The sequence below is a fragment of the Hyla sarda genome, chromosome 2, assembly GCF_029499605.1.
Source record: "Hyla sarda isolate aHylSar1 chromosome 2, aHylSar1.hap1, whole genome shotgun sequence".
NCBI classification, from domain to species: Eukaryota; Metazoa; Chordata; class Amphibia; order Anura; family Hylidae; genus Hyla; species Hyla sarda.
Window position 1 is genome coordinate 197,427,276 of NC_079190.1, and position 27,494 is coordinate 197,454,769.

The 27,494-nt window shown below is 40.9% G+C and overlaps 1 long non-coding RNA gene across 2 annotated transcripts in view; it reads left to right on the forward strand.

Annotated features, from left to right (window-relative positions):
* The window catches only part of LOC130355671 (uncharacterized), a 118,611-nt gene extending 95,818 nt beyond the window's left edge, over positions 1-22,793 (forward strand). For both annotated transcript variants that reach the window (XR_008888619.1, XR_008888618.1), the window contains one exon: positions 19,388-22,793. This is a non-coding gene — a long non-coding RNA (uncharacterized LOC130355671). The remainder of the gene's footprint in view (positions 1-19,387) is intronic.
* Positions 22,794-27,494: the final 4,701 nt, after the last annotated feature.

A 27,494-nucleotide genomic window follows, 5' to 3' on the forward strand; every position in this document is an offset into this window, starting at 1 on the left:
CACCCCCAACCAGCAGTAAACCCCCATCATCCACAGCAACACCCCCCTCCCCCATTCCCCCTATCCCCCTGTGGTAATAGCTAGTGATGAGCAGCAGGGGCCATATTTGAATTTGCGATATTTCGCGAATATATTGACGATTATTCTTCCTATGTTTGCAAAATTCTCATATTCGCATAAAAATTTGCATAAACATTTTCAGGTTAAAAAAAGAACAAAAAAAAACAAATATTCGTCATTACTAATATATAGCACTGTGGTTTACATATTCGCAAATTGCCGATATTCACGATAAAAATTTGCATTACGAATATTCGTGCTGTTCACTAGTAATAGCATGAGCTGACGGATGATGGGGGCGCTACTGCTGGGGAGGAAGCATTAGGTAGGCAGCAGTTTCCCCACATTAGGAAGGTAACAGTTTACCCACATTAGGTAGCATAGTTTCCGCACATTAGGTAGCCTTAGCACAGATTTCCCACATTAGGTAGCCTTGGCACAGATTCCCCACATTAGGTAACCTTAGCACAGATTCCCCACATTAGGTTGCCTTAGCACAGTTTCCCCACATTAGGTTGCCTTAGCACAGATTTCATACATTAGGTAGCCTTGGCACAGATTCCCCACATTAGGTAGCCTTAGCACAGATTCCCCACATTAGGTATCCTTAGCATAGATTCCCCACATTAAGTAGCCGTAGCATCACAGTTTCCCCACATTAGGTAGTGCAGCCCAGTTTCCCCACATTAGGTAGCCTTAGCACAGATTCCCCACATTAGGTAGCCTTAGCACAGATTCCCCACATTAGGTAGCCTTAGCACAGATTCCCCACATTAGGTAGCCATAGCACAGATTCCCCACATGGACAGTGCTACTTATATTTGCCTGCAGGGACTTCCTGGCGGAGGTGTGCGCTAAAATTGACGTCATCGCATGCGCTGCGCAGGACGTCGGCGTCCCTGCGGGGAACTTGCGATGATGTCAATCACTGCGCACACCTCTGCCAGGAAGTCCCCACAGGCAAATGTCAGTAGCAGTTTAGTGATGGGGCAAGACTGGTTTCCCCGTCATATGTGCACCGGGTCCCATGTAGCAGGTTGGGCGATACAAACTCCAGATCCCTGGTGCGGGGGATTTCGTTCACTGAAAATTTCGTTCAGTAGGCTGCAAATGGCCCGCGGGCCGGGAGTATGAGATCCCTTATCTAGGCCCTTAAAACTTTAGCAGGAACAAACTTGTACACCCCTTAGATGTATGTATGCACTTATGAGGGGAATAAAATGCGCTCCACCATGCTTAAAACAATATTTGTTTACAACACCAGCAGGTGTGTACTTTTGGCTGGCCTTTCAAGGTATCTAGGCCCTTAAGACTTTAACAGGAACAAAATGATACACCACTTAGATGTACGTATGTGGTATGCATTTATGAGGGGAGGACAATACGCTCCACTATGCTCCACAATACGCTCCACTATGTGTCTACAACACCAGCAGGTATGCACTTTTGTTTAGCCTTTCACAGTAACTAGGTCCTTCAGACTTTAACAGGAACAAAATGGTACATCACTTAGATGCACAGGTTACACCAAGGACAATGCACATTTAGTGCTCTGCTCACCCTAACTGGCTGGCTACTATTAGCTTTTCAGTTGTTGTACACACCAGTGCTGCGGAACACAATCGCTGTGTACTACACCCAAAATTGCACTCTAAAAATTCTTTCTCAATCTCACCCCTTCCAGTGCTTCTAGGCTGGATTTGGGCTTCAGGTGAATCGCTGCTGTAAAAAAGCTTTTCTGTGCAACACACTGCTCTCTGTCCCTCTCTCTGCAATAGAATGCTGATGCTGATTATATAGGGCTGTGACATTACAGGGGTGACTGGCTGCTGACAGGCTGCATGCTGCATGTGAATCAGGGTCATTAGGATCATCAGGATCTGACAATTTTAGATGCCCTGGAGCCTGGACCATACTATATGGAGTTTGATAAGGTGATTCGCACGATCGAATCATCGCGATATTCGCATTAGTTGTGAATCAAATTTTTCCTAAAATTTGTAACAAATTTAGATTTGTCAGATTCGATTAGCTCATCCCTAGTTAATGTTATTCTGAAATGTCGATGCAAGGGGAATTGGTACAATATTATATGGCTTGTCTTTCCGTTTAAATGCATTGAGGCGTTTAAAGGGGTATTCCAGGAATTTTTGTTATTTGACTATGCTACAGGGGCTTTAAAGTTAGTGTATTCCATATAGTGTCTGTACCTTTGTATGATGGTGGTCTTGAAATTCTTCTGTGATTTTAACCCCAATATTTATTTTTAACAGTATACAAAATGACTGCTGTCTTAGATTTTTCCCAGGTTGCAATGCGTCTGAAACCTGACATCACCAATCAGCTGATGACAGGGAGCCTATCTGCTTCAATGAGTTGAGCGATCGCTTGGTGGGAGAGAGATCAATCTGCAAATAGTTGTATTTTTGCAACAGTTGTAGGCACCCTGATTAAAAAACACAGGTCTTTTGAATGAATGCAGCTCATTTATGTTTCAATAGGTGGGGTGGCTGATGTGTGGAAGGAAGGAGAATTTAATTATGGAATTTGTGGGCAAAGAAGGAAATTCAAACAGGAAATACCAGTTCACAAAAAGCTAGCCACAGTGTTATGGTAATCTCATAACATAGCCATTTAGCCCTAAAACAAGTGCAGATCCTTCCTAAGCATGTCCATTACTGTGTGCCAGGTACGTATTAAAATCCCCTTACGATGGATAACCCCTTTAATAGTCTGGGTAAGAATGAGGCATTGATAACATATTTTTTTTCTTTTTTTTCAGTCACATTCTCATACATAAAACAGGACAAGAGAAGCTATGAGCAAAAAATAAATAAAAAGAAAACTTAATATCTACCACCCCAGCCTAACTCCTTCCTATTTCACTTGTTCTACTCTTCCACTAATTCATGTGCTCCCCTTTCTCCCAATCTTAAAAAAAAAAAAAAAAAAAAAAAAAAACTCTCATATAATCTAATTGTTCAGCAAAATAATACCACTGAAAATTAGGGATTGCCATTCCCCTCTTCTCTACTGAGGGACTGAGAAATTCCTGCTTCATATGCATGTGCTTCCTTCCCTATATTAATGCATTAACCCCTTAAGAATGCAGCCCATTTTGACCTTAAGGACGTAGACGTTTTTTGCAAATTTGACCACTGTCACTTTAAGCATTAATAACTCTAGGATGCTTTAACTTATTAATTTGATTCTGAGATTTTTTTTTCCTGACATATTGTACTTTATGTTACAGGAAAATTTTTGTCGATACTTGCATCATTTCTTGGTGAAATAATCCCAAATTTCAGGAAAAATTTGAGTGGACATTCCAAATAAATGATATGTTGATTCACATATACAATATGTCTAGTTTGTGTTTGCATCATAAAGTTGACATGTTTTTACTTTTAGTTTAGCAGAAATTTTCAAATTTTTCATGAAAATTTCAAAATCTCATTTTTTTGGGGACCATTTCAGTTGCAAAGGGAATTTGAGGGTCTTTATGTTAGAAAATACCCTATAATGGACCCATTTTGAAAACTGCACCCCTTAGCGTATTCATAATGACATACAGAAAGTTTGTTAACCCTTTAGGTGTTTCACAGGCATAGCAGCAAAGTGGAGGAGAAAATTCAAAATCTTTTTTTTTTACACTAACATGTTCTTGTAAACCCATTTTTCATCATTTTACAAGGGGTAATAGGTAAAAATGTCCCCCAAAATGTGTAACCCCATTTCTTTTGAGTAAGAAAATACCTCATATGTGGATGTAAAGTGTTCTTTGGATGCACTAGAGGGCTCAGAAGGGAAGGAGCGACAATGGGATTTTGGAGAGCAAATTTTGCTGAAATGGTTTTTGCGGGGCATGTCACATTTAAGAAGCCCCCATGGTGCCATAACAGCAAAAAAAAAAAAAACAAACACATGGCATACTATTTTGAAAACTACACCCCTCAAGGAACGTAACAAGGGGTACAGTGAGCTGTAACACCCCACAGGTGATTTATGAATTTTCGCTAAAGTTGGACATGAGAATGAAAAATTTTATTTTTTTCACTAAAATGCTGGTGTTATCCCAAATTTTTCATTTTTACAAGGGGTAATAGGAGAAAAAGCCACCAAAATGTGTAACACAATTTCTTCTGAGTATGGAAATACCCCATATGTGTATGTAAAGTGATCTGTGGGCTAAATACAATGCTCAGAAGAGAAGGAGCACCATTGGGCTTTTGGAAAGAGAATTGGGTTGGAATAGAAGTCGGGGGCCTTGTGCGTTTACAAAGCCCCCATGCTACCAGAACAGTGGAACCCCCCCACATGTGACCCCATTTTGGAAACTACACCCCTCACAGAATTTAATAAGGCTTGCAGTTAGCATTTACACCCCACTGGCATTTGACAGATTTTTTGAACAGTGGGCTGTGCAAATGAAAAATTACATTTTTCATTTTCACGGACCACTGTTCCAAAAATCTGTCAGACACCTGTGGGGTGTAAATGCTCACTGTACCCCTTATTACATTACATGAAGGGTGTCGTTTCCAAAATGGGGTCACATGTGGGGGGGGTCCATTGTTCTGGCACCATGGAGGCTTTGTAAATGCACATGGCATACAATTCCAGCCAAACTCACTCTCAAAAAGCCCAATGGCACTCCTTCTCTTTTGAGCCCTGTAGTTCGCCCACAAAGCACTTTACATCCACATATGGGGTATTTTCTTTTTCAGAAGAAATGGTGTCACAAATTTTGGGGGGCTTTTTCTACTATTACCCATTGTGAAAATAAAAACTTTGGTGTAACACCAGCATTTTAGTGAAAAAAAATCATATCTTTCATTTTCACATCCAACTTTAACGAAAATGTGTCAAACACCTTTGGGGTGTTAAGGCTCACTATACCCCTTGTTCCATTCCATGAGGGGTGTAGTTTCCAAAATGGGGTCACATGTGGGTGATTTTTTTTGTGTTTATGTCAGAACCGCTGTAACTATCAGACACCCCTGTGCAAATCACCAATTTAGACCTCAAATGTACATAGTGCACTCTCACTCCTGAGCCTTTTTGTGCGTCCGCAGAGCGTTTTACGTCCAGATATGGGGTATTTCCGTACTCAGGAGAAATTACGATACCAGTTGTGGGGGTCTTTTTTTCCTTTTACCTCTTGTAAAAATGAAAAGTATGGGGCAACACCAGCATATTAGTGTACATTTTTTTATTTTTTTACACTAACATGCTGGTGTAGACCCCAACTTGACCTTTTCATAAGGGGTAAAAGGAGAAAAAGCCCCCCAAAATTTCTAGTGCAACTTCTCCCGAGTATGGAAATACCCCATATGTGGCCCTAAACTGTTGCCTTGAAATACGACAGGGCACCGTAGTGAGAGAACGCCATGAGCATTTGAAGCCTAAATTAGGGATTTGCATAGGGACAGAAACAATAGTGTTCCCCAAACAGGGTGCCTCCAGCTGTTGCACAACTCCCAGCATGCCTGAAAAGTCAATGGCTGTCTGGCAATACTGGGAGCTATTTTGCAGCAGCTGGAGGCTCCGTTTTGAAACACTGCCATGTGAGACGTTTTTAATTTTTATTGGAGGGTGGGGGGGGACAGTGTAAGGGGGTGTATATGTAGTGTTTTACACTAAATTTTTTGTTAGTGTAGTGTAGTATTTTTAGGGTACATTCATAGGGGCGGGGGTTCACATCATGTTTCCCGCTGGGAGTTTGAGCTTCAGCTGAAAATTTGCTGCAGCTGAAACTGAAAGGGAAACCTCTGCCCGTGTGAATGTACCCTGTATATTCACATGGGGGGGGGGGGGCTAACCTTCAACTGTTGCAAAACTACTACTCCCAGCATGTACTGACAGACCGTGCATGCTGGGAGTTGTAGTTATGCAACAGCTGGAGGCACACTGGTTGGGAAACACTAAGTTAGGTAAAAGACTACCACAGTGTTTCTGCACCAGTGTACCTCCAGCTGTTGCAAAACTACAACTCCCAGCATGCATGGTCTGTCATGCTGAGCGTTGTAGTTTTGCAACAGCTGGAGGCACACAGGTTGGGAAACACTGAATTAGGAAACAGACAGTGTTTCCCAATCAGTGTGCCTCCAGTTAAATGAAAAGATTTCCAGCACCAGGAAAGCAGGTAAAATCTCTTCTTTATTGTGGCATCAATAAAAGTAGGATACACAGAACAAGTAGCCTACGCATTTAGGGCTGTAGTGCCCTTAATCATGGCATAAAAACTTATAGTAACACCATTGTATTTATACACATAGATGGTAGATCACATGGGTGTTGCTTATTACACAAAGCTAAAAAATGCGGTATGGATTTCAATGGGAATGAGTTCGGGAGGTTATAAGACATGGAAAGAAGGATTAGAACATTCAATATACAAACCTAATAAATACAAAGAAAAACTGTGGCTTCATATACGGTAGAATATAAATTATGAATTATAACTAATATGTTAGAATAAGATCCTGTCTTAAATTCAAACCACTTGGTTCCCTACTCTCTAGAAGAAATATCCAAAAGGATTCCCTATTTAGGAGTAATCTCCAATTTTTCCTTCAAACCAGGGGAGCATCTATGGGAGCTAAATACTCCCCTTCGTTCGCAAATATATACATGAGCCAATGGGAGGAAAATGTTATATTTGCGGACAGCAATCCATTCCAACCTCACATCAAATGGATGGGTCGATTTATTGATATTTGTTCGGAGGGGCACTAAAAATGATATTGAAAATTTTGTAAAATACATTAACAACAATGCTTTAAATCTTTCTTTCACTTCGGCCTTCTCCAGGCAGCAAATTTCCTTTCTGGATGTGTGTTTTTCAATCAGCAATGACAATAAAATTGTGGTGGCACCCTACAGAAAGGAAAATGCTGGTAACTCCATATTACAGGCATCATCTTGTCATCCACAACATGTCCTGAAAAATATTCCCTACGGGGAATGGTACAGATTAAGACGGGATTGCACCGAGGACACCGAGCACAACATGCTACAAACAATATGTAGGTTGCACTTCAAATAGTCTGAAAGTTAGAATCTGTAGACATATTTCAGACTCTAAGAATACAAGGAATTTCAACCACAACATATCTGCCATTTCAAAACATTTTAGGGATATTCATGCCGGTGACACTAGCACTCTACAAGTGCAGGGTATAGAGAAAATTCGAAGTTCTATCCGGGGAGGTGACATGAGGAGATTACTCCTAAACAGGGAATCCTTTTGGATATTTCTTCTAGAGAGTAGGGAACCAAGTGGTTTGAGTTTAAGACAGGATCTTATTCTAACATATTAGTTATAATTCATAATTTATATTCTACCTTATATGAAGCCACAGTTTTTCTTTGTATTTAATAGGTTTGTATATTGAATGTTCTAATCCTTCTATCCATGTCTTATAACCTCCCGAACCCATTCCCGTTGAAATCCATACCGCATTTTTTAGCTTTGTGTAATTAGCAACACCTATGTGATCTACCATCTATGTATATAAATACAATGGTGTTACTATAAGTTTTTATGCCATGATTAAGGGCACTAGAGCCCGAAACGCGTAGGCTACTTGTTCTGTGTATCCCACTTTTATTGATGCCACAATAAAGAAGAGATTTTACCTGCCTTCCTGGTGCTGGACATCTTTTCATTTTGCTGTTTACCTGCGGATCGGAACGCCACCCACCAGTCCGAGCACGGAACCAGAGGAGAGGGACGGAGCTGATACTGCACTATTCCAGTGTGCCTCCAGTTGTTGCAAAACTACAACTCCCAGCATGCCTGGAGAGCCGAAGGGCATGCTGGGAGTTGTAGTTTTGCAACATCTGGCCCTTCAGATGCTGCTGAACTACAACTTCCAGCATGCCTGGACAATCTTGGCATGCTGGGAGTTGTAGTTTTGCAACATCTGGAAGTGCACAGTTTGGAGACCACTATAGAGTGGTCTCCAAACTGTAGCCCTCCAGATGTTGCAAAACTAAAACTCCCAGCATGCCCAGACAGCCTTTGGCTATCTGGGCATGCTGGGAGTTGTAGTTGTGAAACTATGCAGAAGTGAAGATCACTTACCAGATTTTCACTGCTGCATTCTGTTGCCGCTGGTCCTCCCCGCCGCAGGTCCCCCGCTGTGTGCTGGCGGTCCCCCGCTGTGTGCTGGTGGTCCCACCCAGTAACCGCCATCGCCATATTTGCCCTGCTCTGCCCGGACTCCCAGAGTGGGCAGACCGGGGATCTCAACTTTGACCCCCCCGCCCCTGCCCTGCGATTCTCCAATCGCCGATCGGCCAATCGGAGGGGATAGGAGGAGGTGGCAATCCTGCCATCTCACTCCTATACTTTAGGATGATCGGAGCAGTCCCTGACAACTCCGATCATCCCTATTTTCCAGGCTATCGGGTCACCAGAGACCCAATCAGCCCGGAAAAGCCGTGATTCGCTGGTCAGAATAGACCGGCTAATCACGGCGATCGCCGACAATAGATATCAGCAGTCATTCCGTTCCAATCACAGTGTCCGGAGACGAGGTGATTCAGGAAAGCTGTGCCGTAAATGTACGGCCCTGTGCGCTAAGTACTTTTTAGCAGCACCGTACATTTACGGCACTCATCCTTAAATGGTTAATTTATCTTTTTACACCCCTAAAAAAAATTATCCCTAATCCAGACAGGTGCAGATCTAATGACGTGATGGGCCATTGGGAGATTAATCATCTTGATTAATGTCACTCTTTCAGTCATATTTATAGGTAGTTTATTCCAAATGTATATTTTATCACTAACTTGAGTTGGGGAGGCATTGATAACTTAAACTGTCAGAATCAAAAACTTTTTATATGTTGTATATCTTGGAAAAACATTAACCTTTCTAATATACTTCATAAAAAAATGATGTCTCCTTTTTATAAAAATCATGGCTTAAAAAAATGGGGGTCCCCACACCATCCAGAACATAATTCTTTCCAGCTGCTGCATTATCTTTGTCCCAGCTGAAGAACAGACTGGGACAAAAAACAGGGAGTAGGGACAGGATTAGCTCTTCTCTGTGCACACTCCTGAACTGTCTATTGGACTCCTGTCTGAAACAGTGAGGAGAGGGTTACAGAGCACCCTGCAGGGATTGGAGGAAGAGACCCAGCACATGAGGGGATTGAGGGTGGGTTTACCTCAAACATGCCCTTTCCCGAGTAGTGGATTTCAGAATGAGTAAGCATCAGAACAGAGGGATTTGTGAGCCACATATCGAAGCTAGACACATACATAATTTTTTGTGATAGGTGCACTTTAAGATTTGGTGTAATTTTATCCAAGTGGGTGTCATCAAATGTGAATGTATGTGTCTCAAGGGGTGTATGTTATGTATATAACACAACACAAAATATCTAATAATATAGTTTATTAAGAGTGCTGTTTACACTACAACGCTAAATGTTAGAATCTAGCAGATTGTCTAACTTCTACTTAATTCCACATTGTATAAAATACCAGTAATGCTTACTTACTATGAAAGAATTGGAAAAATGTTGAAAACTGTTTACAACAGAAATTTTCTGCATGTTTTTTTTTTTACTTAAAGGGGCACTCTGGTGGAATTTTTTTAAACAAATGAACTGGTGCCAGAAAGTTAAACAGATTTGTAAATTACTTCAATTTAAAAATATTAATCCTTCCAGTACTTATTAGCAGCTCTATGCTACAGAGGAAATTATTTTATTTTTGAATTTCTTTTTTGTCTTGTCCACAGTGCTCTCTGCTGACACCTCTGTCCATGTCAGGAACTGTCCAGAGCAGCATAGGTTTGTTATGGAGATTTTCTCCTGCTCTGGACAGTTCCTTATACACGCATCATGTGTCAGCAAAAAGCACCGTGGACAAGACAAAAATAAATAAAAAAAAATGTAAGAATTTCCTCTGTAGCATACAGCTGCTAATGAGTACTGGAAGGACAAACATTTTTTAATAGAAGTAATTTACAAATCTGTTTAACTTTCTGGCACCAGTTGATTTAAAAAAAAAATGTTTCCACTGAAGTACCCCTTTATGAAGACAAAAGAAAATATTACTATTAGACAGCTTTTGAAATCTCCCCTCAAAGTTCTTATTTTTATGCTTCAAAGCCCAACACTACTATTTGCCATGTGTATAATTTGATGTGTTATATTTTGATTCAAGTAAATAACTTAAAGAATTATTTCAGAAAAATACATTAAAAAAATCATATTAGTGAATGTATTAATAAATAAAAAGCTATTCTGTTAGTGGTTACAATGAGATTAGCAAAACTGGGGGTAAACTCCCCAAATAGCATATAAACATTGAAACCCATTAAATATCATTACTTGCATCTCATGCCAAGATACAATTGATGAGAAATCTTTTAATAAAATCAAATGTAATGCTTAAAAGGTTAAAAACTGCTGAGTATAAGAAATACAGAAAACTTGAATATATTAAAATTAAGGGAACTATATTCCAATGGCAGTTTAAGAAGAAAATTGTTCTCTAATAGGGTATTTGACATTTTAAAATACAGTTGTAATGATTTATTTGCTGTATATACATGAATGCATTTATTTGCTCAACCCATAATGAATGCAATTGTATTGTAACGTTAATGGCTAATTTAAATATGAGGCTTTCTAAGACATTTTAAAATGATAAAAGGCACAAAATACTATTGGGAATTCGAAGACATTTATATCTGCAAAAAGTAACTTAAACTCATCACTATAAACACTCCTCAGAGAGTTTTTTTTTCCAGAAAAAGAACATAAATAGCTTACCTAAAGATAAATTGTTGATAAGGAAAACCATGCAAACTTAAAATATAGGTCTGATTTGTTTGGAAATATATCACAGAGATATTGTTCCATTTATTACAATTAAGACCTTGCGCACAATCTATGTACAAAATACTATGTGAAATGTATCACAGCATGTTCCTATTTGTTCGTTACTGAATAAGTAAAAAGTAGTTTGTCATGAAGCTTAAATATGAAAAAGAAATGTGGGGACCAAAAAACGGTTGAAATACAGACTACTTCTATCTCCTGAAGTTAGTCAGTGGACTAAATATTTGAAGTTGTTTTCCAGCCCCTTTGAAAAAATTATCCTGTGGGGGTACAGGTGGAAAAGTGAAAACAAACATACTCACTAGTCTGCTTGTTCTCACTCCAGTGCCCCATTTACATTCCTCTTCATTCAGCACAGGGCAATGTAGCCAATCACTTTCCACAATGGTCATGGCTCTTGCATGTGACTTCTCTAGGATAGAGGGTATGTTAAGATTTAGCAAATTTAGAACTACTCTACTTAAAGTGCTTATCATATCAAAGAAACAATGGCTCCCAAAGTCAGCAGCAAACAAGTCACTTTGTCATTGATAGATGCCGCCACCTGATAATCTTCTATACCATGACTGGTGAAATTTGGTGGAATGGACAATTACATGAACTGCTGAATAGTAAATCTCCAAAATGGTTTATAAATGGTAATCCTTAAGGGTTAGTCTAGGGGGGCCCCTCTCTAGGACATCCAAATGCTTTAAATGGGCTCTTTTATTAAAACACATTTTTGCTATCACACTCCTTATGGTAAATAAATAAAAAATATTTCTAATGTACTTTGTTTTTAAAAAATTGAAGTTTTCTATGTTTAATTTGTGTTTAAAAAAGCTGCCACTTTGTGTATCCCTACTTGTTCAGAGCACATTTCCCCCTATCTCTTTTACAGACTTTGGACTCCTGCTGGCCTGGCAGAAGTCAAAAATCAGGAAATGCATTTTGGAGTACTGAGGGGTGGGTGTGCAGCCTTAGCCAATCATAGTTCATCTCAAATTGAACTTCTCTGGGCTGTGTGTAGCAGACTGAGGGAGGAAGTTCTCCCCTGTATGCCTTCAGATGATGTCATGCCTGCTGGGGAACACCCCGTTCCCAGTCTGTGAATCTGCCTGAGACTGAGCAGAAAATACAGAGCAATATCAGGGTAGAAAACAAAAAAATAAATAAATAAAGGCAGGGCATGGTTTATCATGATGGGGGCAGTGACAAGATCAAGACAAGTACTCTTTAAATACAGGAGGTTTACAGGTCAAAGAGAGAAACATAGCCTGGTGGTGAAAGATGCTCTCCAATAATTGATATTTTATAAACTCTATTATTATTTTAAAATGTTACATACAAAAGCAAATACATAAAATACAAATAAAATCACCCTTAATGTATTTTAGACACATTTTTTTTTATTTCTAAACTGTGATTTTAGCCTCTAACACATGGAGGTTATGTACAGTAATGTATGCTTATTATCCATCACTAAAGATTTGTTTCAATCCATATGGGCACATTTTCTCATAAAAGAACTTTGAAAAGACAACATGAAACTACATTGCAATTAAGGAGGAATTAAAAACAATGCAGCACTTAGATTTTTAGTCTGAAAATTACAGTAACTGGGCCAAACAAATATCTTTTTTGAATGGGATATATATATATATAATCTGTACTCTGTGCTCAGTGGGAATGAAGTAATGACAAACACACATTCTTCAGTGATACAATAGAATGCTCCTCCTTTCGGCTAATATGCTTTTTGAATGTTAGAAGAAATATCAAGCAAAATGAAAAAATATAATTGCTGGGGCATTACAAAGACGCTAACTTGGAAAGAAACACTGCTATTAAATTAGTCTATCTCCTGTGATGTTATTATACTAATTACAGAGATTTTAATTTGGAACAATTCCCAGATGTTATTAGTAATCTTTGTTGTATTTATCCAAAGTGTTTGGCTTCCAAAAGAAATGCTTTGTGGAAGAGTCTGTGTTTAAGATTGATATGTGTGGGTACTGTATGTAAATGTTCAGGAGAAAAACTTTTCCAATAATTTGTTGCTGTAGCAGGGCTCTGTACAAATTATGGGTGCGTTCACACGCTATTACTAGCAGCGGGTATCGCGCTGCGGGAAACCTGCTGTGAGTTACGCTGCCATTGATTTGAATGGGTCCATAGACAGTCCACAATAGTGTCAGATTTGCGGACTGTCCGCAGACCCATTTAAATCAATGGTAGCGTAACTCGCAGCGGGTTTCCCAGGAAAGTCGCTGCTAGCTAATAGAGTGTGAACGCACCCTTAAGATACAAAGCATCAACATATAAAGTACAAACTTGTTGTCATTTTCATGGTGTTTTTTTCTGTTAAAAGTGGCTGCAAATTAATGAGGGAGAGCAGGAATCCCATCCCTTAGCCATGGACTCATTTTAGTGAGTTATTGTATGGACAAGCTTGCTTTTACTGACATAATTTGAAGAGTGTTCCAATTATCCAATCATAATTATTTAAATCTATTTTGATACTAGCTTGGATTCTTTGGTTCCAGATAAAGTCAAATGGGGGAATTTTATAAGACCAACGTTTCATACATTTGGTCTTAACGGGGTATTCTGCCCCATCCAAGGACTGGGAAGGAATATAGGATATGTGCTTACACATCTTGAATAACAAGGACTGCTATTTTCAGCTCAAACAGGACCCAATCCAATCTTACAGTGAGCAACTGTTGTATATCCTGGATAAAGCTAAAACTAAAGAGCATATTGATACAGGAGAATACAATTATATGAAATACAATTATATATTTTCTGTTGCATACAATTATATGAAACCTGATTCACCTAAAATAGCCAGTTTTTATGTGATTCCCAAAATTCACAAAGGCTATCCCTGATTGAAGTGGAGACCTGAAGTATCCAGGATAGACAACTTAATGAATATGTGGTTAAATATTTCACTAGCGCTCCCCTGGAGTGGGAGACAAATTTATCAGACAGCTATATGCCTATATATCTACAGTGGGGATCAAAAGTTTGGGCACCCCAGGTAAACATTCGTATTAATGTGCATAAAGAAGCAAGGGAAAGATGGACAAATTCCCAAAAGGCATCAAATTACAGATTAGACATTCTTATAATATGTCAACAAAAGTAGGATTTTATTTCCATCATTTACACTTTCAAAATAACAGAAAACAAAAAAATGGCGTCTGCAAAAGTTTGGGCACCCTGCAGAATTTATAGCATGCACTGCCCCCTTTGCAAAGCTGAGACCTGCCAGTGTCATGGATTGTTCTCAATCATCATCTGGGAAGACCAGGTGATGTCAATCTCAAAGGTTTTAAATGCCCAGACTCATCTGACCTTGCCCCAACAATCAGCACCTTAGGTTCTTCTAAGCAGTTGTCTAGAAATCTGAAACTGAAAATAGTTGACGCTCACAAAGCTGGAGAAGGCTATAAGAATATAGCAAAACGTTTTCAGATGTCAATACCCTCTGTTCGGAATGTAATTAAGAAATTGCAGTCATCAGGAACAGTAAAAGTTAAAGCAAGATATTGGAGACCAAGAAAAATATCAGGCAGAACAGCTCACAGGATTGTGAGAAAAACAATTCAAAAGCCACGTTTGACTGCGCAATCCCTCCAGAAAGATCTGGCAGACACTGGAGTTGTGGTACACTATTCCCCTATAAAGAGATACTTGTACAAATATGGTCTTCATGGAAGAGTCATCAGAAGAAAATCTCTTCTACGTCCTCACCACAAAATTCAGCGCTTGAACTTTGCAAATGAACATATAGATAAGCCTGATGCATTTTGGAAACAAGTTCTGTGGACCGATGAGGTAAAAATTAAACTTTTTCGCCAGAATGATCAAAGGTACGTTTGGAGAAGAAGGGGAACAGAATATAATGAAAAGAACCTCTGTCAAACTGTTGAGCATGGGGGTGGATCAATCATGCTATGGGGTTGTATTGCAGCCAGTGGCACAGGGAACATCTCATGAGTAGAAGGAAAAATTGATTTAATAAAATTTCAGCAAATTTTGGATGCGAACTTGATGCCATCTGTGAAAAAGCTGAAGTTAAAGAGAGGATGGCTTCTACAAATGGATAATAATCTTAAACACACCTCTAAATCCACTGGGGATTACATCAAGAGGCATAAACTGAAGGTTTTGCCATGGCCTTCACAATCTCCTGACCTCAACATAATTGAAAATCTATGGATAAACCTTAAAAGAGCAGTGCGTGACAGACAGCCCAGAAATCTCAAAGAACTGGAAGACTTTTATAAGGAAGAATGGGCAAAGATACCTCAAACAAGAATTGAAAGACTTGTGGCTGGCTACAAAAAGCATTTACAAGCTGTGATACTTGCCAAAGGGGGCAGTACAAGATATTAACTCTGCAGGGTGCCCAAACTTTTGCAGACGTTATTTTTTTTGTTTTCTGTTATTTTGAAAGTGTAAATGATGGAAATAAAATCTATAAAATAAATCTAATATAAAATCTAATGCTCGGACCTGACACCCATAATTTGGTGGTGCACCATCTTGCTGGAAAAATTCAGGGAACGTGCCAAGTCCGAGCATTCCTAGATGAATAGTTTCCTGGAAAATGAATTGGTCATCGTGGGCCAGTTGAATGGCCCCCAAGGTTTCCCGATCTGCCCCCGTTAGACTTTTGTCTTTGGGGTCATCTGAAGGCAATTTTCTATGCTGTGAAGATACGAGATGTGCAGCACCTGAACTACGGATACTGGAAGCCTGTGCTAGCATTTCTCCTGCGGTGTTGCTATCAGTGTGTGAAGAGTGGGAGAAGAGGGTTGCATTGACAATCCAACAAAATGGGCAGCACATTGAACACATTTTATAAGTGGTCAGAAACTTGTAAATAACTCATGAAAGAATAAAGTTACATTAAAACCAAGCACATAATTGTTTTTCTTGTGAAATTCCCAATAAGTTTGTTGTGTCACATGACCCTCTTCCTATTGAAAAAACAAAAGTTGGATTCAAAATGGCCAACTTCAAAATGGCCGCCATGGTCACCACCCATCTTGAAAAGTTCCCCACTCACATATACTAATGTGCCACAACAGGAAGTAAATATCACCAACCATTCCCATTTTATTAAGCTGTATACATATAAATGGCCCACCCTGTAGTTGCCTTTATTCTATTACTTTGTGTTAGACAGTGTTTATTTTTTTCAATTTAAATGTGGATTGTAGATGTGTGGTAGCCCTTGGGGAGTGTATGGTAGTGGTGGTATGATATAGGTATAGAAGGGGTTAATGTTAACCCTTCAGTTCGTGACGCCAGGCTGGGGGTTGGTATGCTGAATCATGGCACCGCTCCCTTATATGGGCAGGGGGTGGGGCCAATCTGATTGGTCCGAACATCTGCCATTCACCATTACATTGTGTAATGGGATTGCTTACGTCACAGGGCCTCCAAAGGTCCTTAAGCTCAATACCATAGAGTTCACCTAGTCACATGACCCGCAGGTCCTGCAGCGCTATGGAAACAGGTAACCAACCATCTATTTACACATGTTATTATATTTACATTAACCTTTGAATAACTTAGTGATTTCTACACTAGAATAGAGGCGACTAGGGGTAGACTGGATGACAGGGATCCCTACGTCCTAGGGACCCTGGCTATGGGGACCCATACATAAATAGGTACCGTATAGAATACAGTATTGGGACACCACAGATGAATCTCAATTTTCATTTCCTTCTCCTTATAGCCTTTAATATTTTACGAATAACTAGGAATCTCTACTATAATCTATTTTTATAAACATTATATGGGATTGTATGTTACCTTATAATTGTGCATAGCTTGTATATTTTTATAAGCTAAAATAAAATGTACTTTTCATAAGAAGAAAGATTGTATTAAAGTCTGGGAAGAAAAAAAATCTCATGGTTTCTATTGCCCTTAATCCAACACTTTCACCCATTCTCATGCTGTGCATATCCACTTGTCACTGACCTAGCCATGTTCTATTATCTCTCACCCTTTGAGGCTGCACATGTGCAACAGTGCTGAGCAACAAACTAATTGTATAGCGTTGTCTAGGACAAGCCATGCAGAAACTCTATTGCCTCTCTGCAGAGCCAATGCTTTCAAGGACAGAGATTTCTTTCTAGGTAATCAGTATAGAAGTTTAGTTTATAATAAACGTTATAATGTATTTGTATGACCATAAACAATACAAAATTCTAACTATCCTAAAATTGTATGTAACCTGTAATTAACCTAAAGGCTTGAGGAGGGAGACGTAGAAAGAGTACAGGATGCACAGAGAAGGAGGGGGTTGTAACCTGTAGCTGGATTGTTTAAAATGTCCGCCATTAACCCCTCAGATGCCATGGTCAATACAGATCACGGCATCTGCGGTATTGAGGTACTTTGAATGGATGATCGGATCGCCCACAGCGCTGCCGTGGCGATCCCATCATCCAGCATGGCGGCCAGAGGTCCCCTCACCTTGCTCCGGTCGTCTCCCGGGGTCTTCTGCTCTGGTCTGACATCGAGCAGACCAGAGCAGAAGATCACCGAAAATACTGAGCAGTGCTGTGTACTATACATAGCACTGCACAGTATTATCAATCAAAGGATTGCTATAGATAGTCCCTATGGGGACATAAAAAGTGTAAAAAAAAGTTGAACAAATGTGAATAAAAAGTACAAAATAAAAGTGAAAAATTTGAAAAATGCTGCTTTTTTGTCACATTTTATAAAAAAAAAATAAAAAATTATCTAAAAGTTGTATACATGCAAATGTGATATATAAAAAAAGTAAAGATGACGGCGCAAAAAATGAGCCCTCATACCGCTCTATATACGGAAAAATGAAAAAGTTATAGGTGGTCAAAATAGGGCGATTTTAGATTACTGATTTTGTACAAAAAGTTTTAGATTTTTTTTAAGCGGTAAAAAAATATAAAAATATCTAGCCATGGGTATCATTTTAATCGTGTTGACCCACAAAATAAAGAACACATATCATTTTTACCGTAAATTGTACAGTGTGAAAACGAAACCCTCCAAAATGTGCAAAATTTTGGTTTTCATTTAAATTTCCTCCCTAAAAATTTTTTGGGGTAAAATGAGAGGTTTCATTACAAAGTACAATTGGTCACACAAACAACAAGCCCTTATATGGGTCTGTAGATGGAAATATAAAAGAGTTATGGATTTTAGAAGGCGAGGAGGGAAAAACGAAAACACAAAAATTAAATTGGCCTGGTCCTTAAGGTGAAAATGGGCTTGGTCCTTAACCCCTTAACGACGCAGGACGTATATTTACGTCCTTCGCCGGCTCCCGTGATATGAAGCGGGGTCGCGCTGTGACCCCGCATCACATCGCGTCGGTCCCGGAGCTCATCAACGGCCAGGACCCGCGGCTAATACAGCACATCGACGATCGCGGCAATGTGCGGTATTAACCCTTTAGAAGCGGCAGTCAAAGCTGACTGCCGCTTCTAAAGTGAAAGTGAAAGTATCCCGGCTGTTCGGGACCACCGCTGTGAAATTGCGGCGTCCCGAACAGCTTACAGGACACCAGGAGGGCCCTTACTTGCCTCCTTGGTGTCCGATCGATGAATGACTGCTCCGTGCCTGAGATCCAGGCAGGAGCAGTCAAGCGCCGATAACACTGATCACAGGCGTGTTAATACACGCCAGTGATCAGCATAGGAGATCAGTGTGTGCAGTGTTATAGGTCCCTATGGGACCTATAACACTGCAAAAAGAAAGTTAAAAAAAGTGTTAATAAAGGTCATTTAACCCCTTCCCTAATAAAAGTTTGAATCACCCCCCTTTTCCCATAAAAAAATAAAACAGTGTAAATAAAAAATATAAAAATGAATAAAAAGTGATCAAAAAATCCGATCAAAACAAAAATCATACTGATAAAAACTTCAGATCACGTTGCAAAAAATGAGCCCTCATACCGCCCTGTACATGGAAAAATAAAAAAGTTATAGGGGTCAGAAGATGACATTTTTAAACGTATAAATTTTCCTGCATGTAGTTATGATTTTTTCCAGAAGTACGACAAAATCAAACCTATATAAGTAGGGTATCATTTTAACCATATGGACCTACAGAATAATTATAAGGTGTCATTTTTCCCAAAATATGCATTGCGTTGAAACCGAAGCCCCCAAAATTTACAAAATGGCGTTTTTTCTTCGATTTTGTCGCACAATGATTTTTTCCCGTTTCGCCGTGAATTTTTGGGTAAAATGACTAATGTCAGTGCAAAGTAGAATTGGTGATGCAAAAAATAAGCCATAATATGGATTTTTAGGTGGAAAATTGAAAGGGTTATGATTTTTAAAAGGTAAGGAGGAAAAAACTAAAGTGCAAAAACTGAAAAACCCAGAGTCCTTAAGGGGTTAAGGGGTTAATGGCCAAGAGTTCCCGAATAACGATGGTGTAATTTCTCTCTGCAGGAGAAAATGTTTTAGAGAAGAAGCCGCAAGTCACCCTCTTGTCCTTAGGGGACTTTTGAGTCAAGACTGCTCCGGCTCCTACAGAAGAGGCGTCCACTTCGAAGTTGAACGGCTTGTCCAGGTCTGGTCTCGTCAGAACAGGTGCAGAGGCAAATGCCACCTTCACACGAGAAAAGGCTTCCTCCGCTGTAGGTGGCCAAGACTTGGGATTGGCTCCTTTCTTAGTAAGAGTCACAATTGGAGCTACCAGGGTGGAGAAATGCGGAATGATCTGCCGATAGTAATTGGCAAAGCAGAGAAAGCATTAAATAGCCTGCAGACCAGAAGGTTGTGGCCAGGTTAGGACCGAAGACAGTTTATCAGGATCCATCCAAAAACCTTGGTTAGATACAATATAGCCAAGGAACAGCAGAGACAACTTCTTGAAGAGACATTTCTTGAGCTTGGCATAGAGACGGTTGCTCCGAAGGCACCTGATGCACTTGAGTGCGATGGACTTCCAAGTTGGGCTAGAAGATCAAGATGTCGTCCAGATACACCACAACACTTGCATAATGGAGAGCTTGAAAAATGTCATTGACAAATTCTTGAAAAATTGCCGCGGCATTACAGAGATTATACACCCCTTGCAAGTCCAACTTGGTCAAAATCTTTGCTCCCCATAGGTGATCAAATAGTTCCGGGAGCGGAGTCTAAGGTGCTGCTGGTTTTAACCAGAGCCCACCGCAAAAAGGGATGGACTTGCAGTGGCAGGCCACACCCAGGTCGCTACCCCTGATATGATTCGTCCACACAGGAGGCCGAGATGTAACGTGGAACTGGATGGATAAGGCAACTCGTAGTCAGGGCAGGCAGGAGGTCAGGGCAAGCAGCACAGTAACAATGTCAGGTCATGAAGCAAGAGGTCAGTGGGCAGGCGGCACAGGAGCAAGGTCAGAGTACGTAGCAACTGGGTCTGGAACACGGCAAGGCAAGGCACAAACAGAATGCTTTCTCTTAGGCTGATAAGGCACAAAGATCCGGCAAGGGTCAAACGGAAGTGCTTGTACTTATAGGGTCATGGGAAAGCAAAAACCAATTAAATGTGTACTGTCACTTTAAATATCCCTGAGCCGGCACGCGCGTGCCCTAGGAGGTGGGGGTGCACTCGCCGGCAAGCAGGAAGTGTATGGAGATGACGGGGGAGGAAAGAAGCAGTGGCCAGGCTGCGATCACATCGTGGGATGCGACAAGCAGCAGGAGGTAAGACGGGCAGCGGAGGAGGAGTGCATCTGCAGCCAGCATGTCTAACCGCTGCGCGACTTCTAACATTAACCATCACCATACCACAGTCAGGTCGACCCGTACACAATACAATTGTATGAAGCAACCTGAACTAACTAGTACCTATAGTACCATGGATGTAGGGAACAAAATGAATATAAAGAAAAGCTAAAAAAAAGAGAGAGAGATACCTAAATATAGCATGAAAAGGCACCAAAAACATGAAAAAACATACTTAATAATGAAAAATGTAATCTGTTCTGCAATTTAAACCAAACGGTTGTGTAGTGCGCAGTGTGTTTATCCAGTACACTTCTCTATTTCGTAACAGTTTCACATGATCCCCACCTCGCCAGGGCTTATGTATGTGGTGGCCCAGTACAGGAGTTGCACCTCTGTACCCTTGCTGCCCTATCAGGCAGACGCCATTTGGTGACCCCCCTTGCCCTTGTACCCTATGTATATTTCTAAGTGCCTGTGTTGTATAGTGAATTGCATATATAATGTGCTATGCCTTTAAGACCTGTTGTAATGTGATTGTAACCAGGGAAGGTACCAGTAACCATGTGACCTACAGGGTGACCTATGGGACCCCTCAGAGTCTCCCCCATATAAGCCCTGGGTGGAGCCTCTGCTCTCTCTTTATGCTTAGCTGAGTTGCAGTAAGGTCAAGTCCTGTAAAAGTGTGTCTGGAGTCCAGAGGAGGCCTAAAGTCTACCACGCAGCCATGGATCCACAAGTCCACTACCCCCCAGGTCCAAGTCAAAACCTGGTAAACTACAAACAGGGTATTGCCAGTGTCAGCCATGTCAGTCCAAGTCAATCTGTCTCAGCATGGCCTTGCATCAAATTGTCTAAGTCCACTATAAGTCCCAGCAAGCCCTGTGGTCTCTGAAGTCACTGGTCACCTCCTTGGGCCTAACCAGGTTGTATAGACTGTTACACCTGTCTGACTCAGTAAAGCTGTTGTTCCGTGATAGAGATGAGCAAATCGAATTTGAAGTTGAATTTGTTCCGAATTTCATGAAAAATTTGATTTGGACCGAATCCCAACTTCAACTTGATTCAAAATAACACATTTTGATTAGCGACACCCCTGCGATCATCCTGTAGAATGTGTAGATGTGATCGGCTTTCTCCTGCGCTTGCATCTATGCAATAGATAGGATGATTGCATCGAGTGTCATGAGTGACACCTGTGATCTGTCCTCAACTGCAGGTACTACTGCTCCCAACATGGAGCACACTCTGTTCCATGCTGGGAGCTGTAGTACCTGCATTAATAGACAGATCGCAGCGGGTGTCACTTCTGACACTCGATGCGATCGCCCTGTATAATGTATAGATGCGGGCAGGCGGGCGGCCGGCCACTCTTCTCTGGTCCCACAGTAGTATGAGTATATGCCGTATATATACCTATTATTCATATTTCCCGCAGAGAAATGTGAGTGGCTGTAACCATCTGGCCAATCACAGCTCTCTGCGGGAAATATGAATAAGTGATGTGAATTCTATTCACATCACTGGCTGTCTGGAGTATTGTGCAGAGATGCAAGTGCCGGAGAAAGCCGCTCCATCTCTGCAATAGAAAGGACAATCGCATCAGGTGTCAGGAGTGACACCCAGGGCGATCTGTCTATAAGTACAGGTACTACAGCTCCCATCATGGAACAGTCTGTTCCATGCTGGGAGTAGTAGTGCTACCTTCAAAATTTCAAAAACAGAGAGAAAAAAAAGTGACACACACATACATACACACACACTTTATTAAACACAATCTTAAAATACATTACTAATAAAAAAATTTAAAAAATATTTTAAAAAATATATAACTTTTACATTTAAATGGCCCTTTTCTACATTTTTATTATTGTCGGCTACATTTTTAGGTCCCTGCCCGCCCACATAAATTGATCCCTGTTTAAAAATTTACATTAAAGGGGTATTCCAGGCCAAAACTTTTTTTTATATATCAACTGGCTCTGGAAAGTTAAACAGATTTGTAAATTGCTTCTATTAAAAAAATCTTAATCCTTCCAATAGTTATTAGCTTCTGAAGTTGAGTTGTTGTTTTCTATCTAACTGCTCAATGATGATGTCACGTCCCGACATCATCATTGAGCAGTTAGACAGAAAACTTCAGAAGCTAATAACTTACAAATCTGTTTAACTTTCCGGAGCCAGTTGATATATAAAAAAAAGTTTTTGCCTGGAATACCCCTTTAACATTTTTTTTGTCTTCGGGAGCGGGCAGGGCCCAGAAAATACAGCTCTCAATATAAAAAAATAAATGGGGAGTGCATTTCATAATTTTTTTTTCTAGTTTTTGTTCTAAATCATAATTTTTTTATTTTCACTTTTTTAGCCCTATAACACATGCATTACATCCTCACCACATGTACTAGTTCCACGCTATAAATAATTAAAGATTTGTCTCCTAAGTTAGCATCACGGAAGTGTCAAGAAACATTCACATGATGTCTAAAGGTTTGGGATTTTCTCCTACATATCACTTTAATGTTTATGATACAATAATGGACGTTAATCAATTTGTGAGAACTTTTAACCTTAAGAGACATTTTGCACTAGCAGCATTGAATGCCCCTAAAGGAATCTTCCATGTCTTCCACTGGTCACCTAGATTGTACTCCGTCTCATGAAGCTACTGACTATAATTGTACTTCTTTTCATGAACAGGTGTCTCTATGTAATCTTAGAATTCTAGAAATAGAAACACTAAAAATGCAACATGTTGTTAATTGTTCTCTTTATTTTCGTGTGAGTAATCCGGAGTATTATCCAATTCAATCTAGATCTCCTGTTATGGACAGCTTTAAGGATTTAGTCATGAAAGAGTTAGTTCTTCTAAAAAATACCTGTTCCTCAGGTCACCATGAAAATCTGTCCAAACAGGAGAAACTAGCCCTGAAACAAATTAAGGAGAATCGCCAGTTAGTAGTTAGAGCTGCGGGCAAGGGAGGTGCGGTGGTGTTTTTATATGCAGATTTGTATAGCTTACTTAACAAAAACATCTTAAGCGACCAGGGCACTTACGGTGCTTTACCCAAAGATCCTACACCTCAATTTAGGGAGGATATAAGGGAGGTACTCAATTTAGGCCTTGAGCTAGGTGTAATTTCACAAAAGCAACTTGAGTACATGTCTGTTTCTTTCCAACTCCACCACACCTGTTTTCCACTCATTGCGTAAGGTACACAAGGGCTGATTCTCCCCTCCGATGAGGCCAATAGTAGCGGGGATCGGTTCCCTTAACGAGCGCCTTAATCAAGTGGTGGATTTGATCCTAAAACCTCTGGTACCGGTCTGTCCCAGTTACATTAAAGATTCACTACACCTCTTTTATATTATGTCTCAAATTAACTGGGATTCCTTTTTTTCTTGGCTCACTTTAGACATTGAAGTATTGTACTCCTCTTTACTTTACACTCTTTCCGTTCACGCAGTTTTCAGATATTATGTCATATTTCTCCACATACAGTACAAATTTACAATCTTTTGTGTTAGAGGCTTTCAGGTATCTATTTTATCACCTTTTTTTTCTTTGAAGGGGATTTTTTTATCCAAAGGACGGGCGCCTCCATGGGCACCAAGTCCTCACCGTCCATAGCTAACATTTTTGTTTTCTGGTGGGAACTACATTACATCTTTTGTGATATCAATCCCTCTCAAAAAGATATTGTTTATTTTGGAAGATATGTGGATGACATTTTCATAATTTGGTCATCTGATGAAAATAGAGCTGTACAATTTGTAGATTACATTAACAACAATCCATACAATTTATGCTTCACCTACTCTTGGAACCCAATCCAGACTCCCTTTTTGGATATCCTGTTGGTTACTAATGGCTACCGTGTGCAAACTTCAACTTACCATAAACCCAGTGCCGACCATACCTTGCTAAGGGCTGAATAGACATTCAGTTTCTGCTGTCCCTGTGGATGAATTTATATGTGACAAGCGTAATTGCTCCTCAGAGGAGCTTTTTCAAAAGGAGTCGGCCTTGGGGAGTGAAAGTCTTGCTCTTCTTCTCAGCTAATCAATAGAGCTAAATCTAAAGTGTTAAACAGAGACAGAAATACTTTCATTGCCTCTTCTAAAATTAAATTTAAAAAACAACATGATTTTCCCACTCATGATGACAGTGTCACATTTGTCACCACTTTTAGCACTGAATACCATGAGATAGTAAAAATCCTAAAAAAAATACTTACCTATGCTATCCCAAAATCCAATTCTGGCAAAATTTACATGTAGGAGTTGTAAATTTTGGTCTTGTTGAGCTCCCAGTAGTGTGTTTCTTTCTGAATGTCCACGTAGTACCACATGTTAAAGGTTTCCATAATGTAAGACTCATGTCAGTAGGCTGTAACACACATGGTAGTAGTGGATCCACTGGACCTGTGTGGTAGATGACGTGGGCCGTGCCAGGAAGCAGAGTCTAAGGTGCCGCTGGTTTTCACCAGAGCTTGCAAAGCGGGATGGTCTTGCTGTGGCAGGCAACACCCAGGTCACTACCCCTGGCACAATTCAACCAAACAGGCGGTTTAGGAGGTACGAGGCACAGGAGGGATATGGCAAGTTGTGGTCAGGATAGCAGGTCAGGACTGGCAGCACAGGTGTGAGGTCAGGAATGTAGCAGGAGGCCAGAAGGCAGGCGGCACAGGAGCAAGGTCAGGTCACAGGACAAAGGGGTCTGGAACATGGCAAGACAAGGAAAAAACTATTTTTCTAAGGAACCAATAGCAAACAAAGATCTGGCAGGGGTTAGTGGAAGGTGCTGATACTTATAGGATAGGTGCAGGTGTAGATGATAATTACGGGCACACTGGCCCTTTAAATCTTAGAGCTCCGGCACGCATGCGCCCTAGGAGGTGGGGGCATGCATGCTGGTGCTGCGAGAGGGCCGAAGGGACAACAGAGATCAGAGGTGAGTGACGGGCAGGGATTCGCATGCGTTCCCATTCCACGATGGGAATCCAAGCCCCGCCACAGTGGAGGACAGAGGAGCGGAGCACTCACGGCCAGCGTGTCTGGCTGGAGTGCAGAGTGTAACAGTACCCCCCCCCCCTTTGGTCTCCCCCTCTTTTTTTGGCACAAAAAGTTCTGGAGTAAATCACAGTCCGGGATATTCTCTTCTGGCTCTCAAGATCTTTCCTCTGGACCAAATCCTTTCCTGTCAACCAAAAAGTATCGTCTTCCTCTTGCGGTTTCAGCGGTAAGAATTCCCTTGACTTCATAGACATCCAAAGAACCTGAGACAGGCATGGGAACAACATTCTTTTGAGAAAAACGGATGATCACTACTGGCTTGAGAAGGGACACATGAAAGGAATTAGGAAAAGAAGGCAGACAAAGTTTAGACCGGAGACCGGATACATTTTTTGCAACACCTCAAATGGACCCAGGAAGCAAGGACCCAACTTGTTGCTGGGAATCCTGAAATGGATGTGTCTGGTGGACAACCGCACCTTATCACCAGGAGAAAAGGACGGGAGAGGTCTTATTTTCTAATCTGCATGGGCTTTCATACGGGAAGAGGCTTGAGGTAGAGAATGCCGAGTCAGTTGCCAAAATGGAAGAGAAGTCATAGACAAGTTTCTCAACAGCTGGCACGTCAGAGGAGACTGGAAAAGGAAGAGGAGAATGAAGATAATGACCATAAACAACAAAGAACGGAGAAGTCCTCGTAGACTCAGAATCCTTATGATTGTAGGAGAATTCTACCCAAGGTAGAAGGTCGACCCAATCATCCTGTCAGGCTAAAACGAAATGACGGAGATAACTCTCCAGGATTTGATTTACCTCTCCACCTGACCGTTGGACTGAGGTTGGTAGGCAGAGAAAAAGTCCAGATTGATGTCAAGACGGAAACAGAGAGCATGCCAGAACTTGAAAACAAACTGCACACCACGATCCGAGACGATGTGATTCGGAAAGCCATGAAGACGAAAAACATGTTGAAGAAAGTGCTTCGCCAGCTGTGGAGCAGATGGAAGACCTGGTAGCGGAATGAAATGAGCCATCTTAGAAAATTGATCAACCACCACCCAGATGACCGTGTTATTACAGGAAGGAGGCAGATCGGTAATAAAGTCCATAGCTATGTGAGACCAGGGAGTTTCTGGAATGGGCAAAGGCTGTAAGAGCCTCGCAGGTTTCTGCCAAGGAGTTTTGGCCACCAGTAATGCCCGGAGATTGGTTGAAGTGTCTTTCGTATTCCAGGGTGACCAGCCAGCAAAGAAGAATGCCCCTTTTCAAAGACTCTTCGTCTCAGTTTAACAGGTACAAAGGATTTCCCAGGGGGAACTTGCTGAAGAACGGCAGGAGCTGCAGAGATCAATTGCTCTGGAGGAATAATAAGCCTTGGAGTGGAGTCCAATCCTACAACATTGGAGGACCTGGAAAGAGCATCGGCTCTGACATTCTTCTTCGCAGGGTGGAAATGAATGAAGAAATTAAATCTGGAAAAGAAAAGAGACCATCTTTCCTGGCGAGGATTCAATCACTGAGCAGACTGGAGATAAAGGAGATTTTTATGGTCTGAATAGATGCTGACCGGATGTTGCCACTCTTCCATGGCAAGCTTAATAGCAAGGAGTTCTTGATCTCCAATAGAGTAGTTCCTTTCTGCAGGTGAGAAAATCTTAGAAAAGAAACCACAGGTTACAAACAATCTTGCCCTTGGAGTTTTTCTGGGTAAGAAGGGCACCGGCGCCTACGGATGAAGCAGCTATACAGACTCGACTCGTCCACACAGGTTGCTGGGATGTAGCGTGGCCCCAAAAGAAACTTGCAAGACGTGGTCACGGTAGCAGTAGGT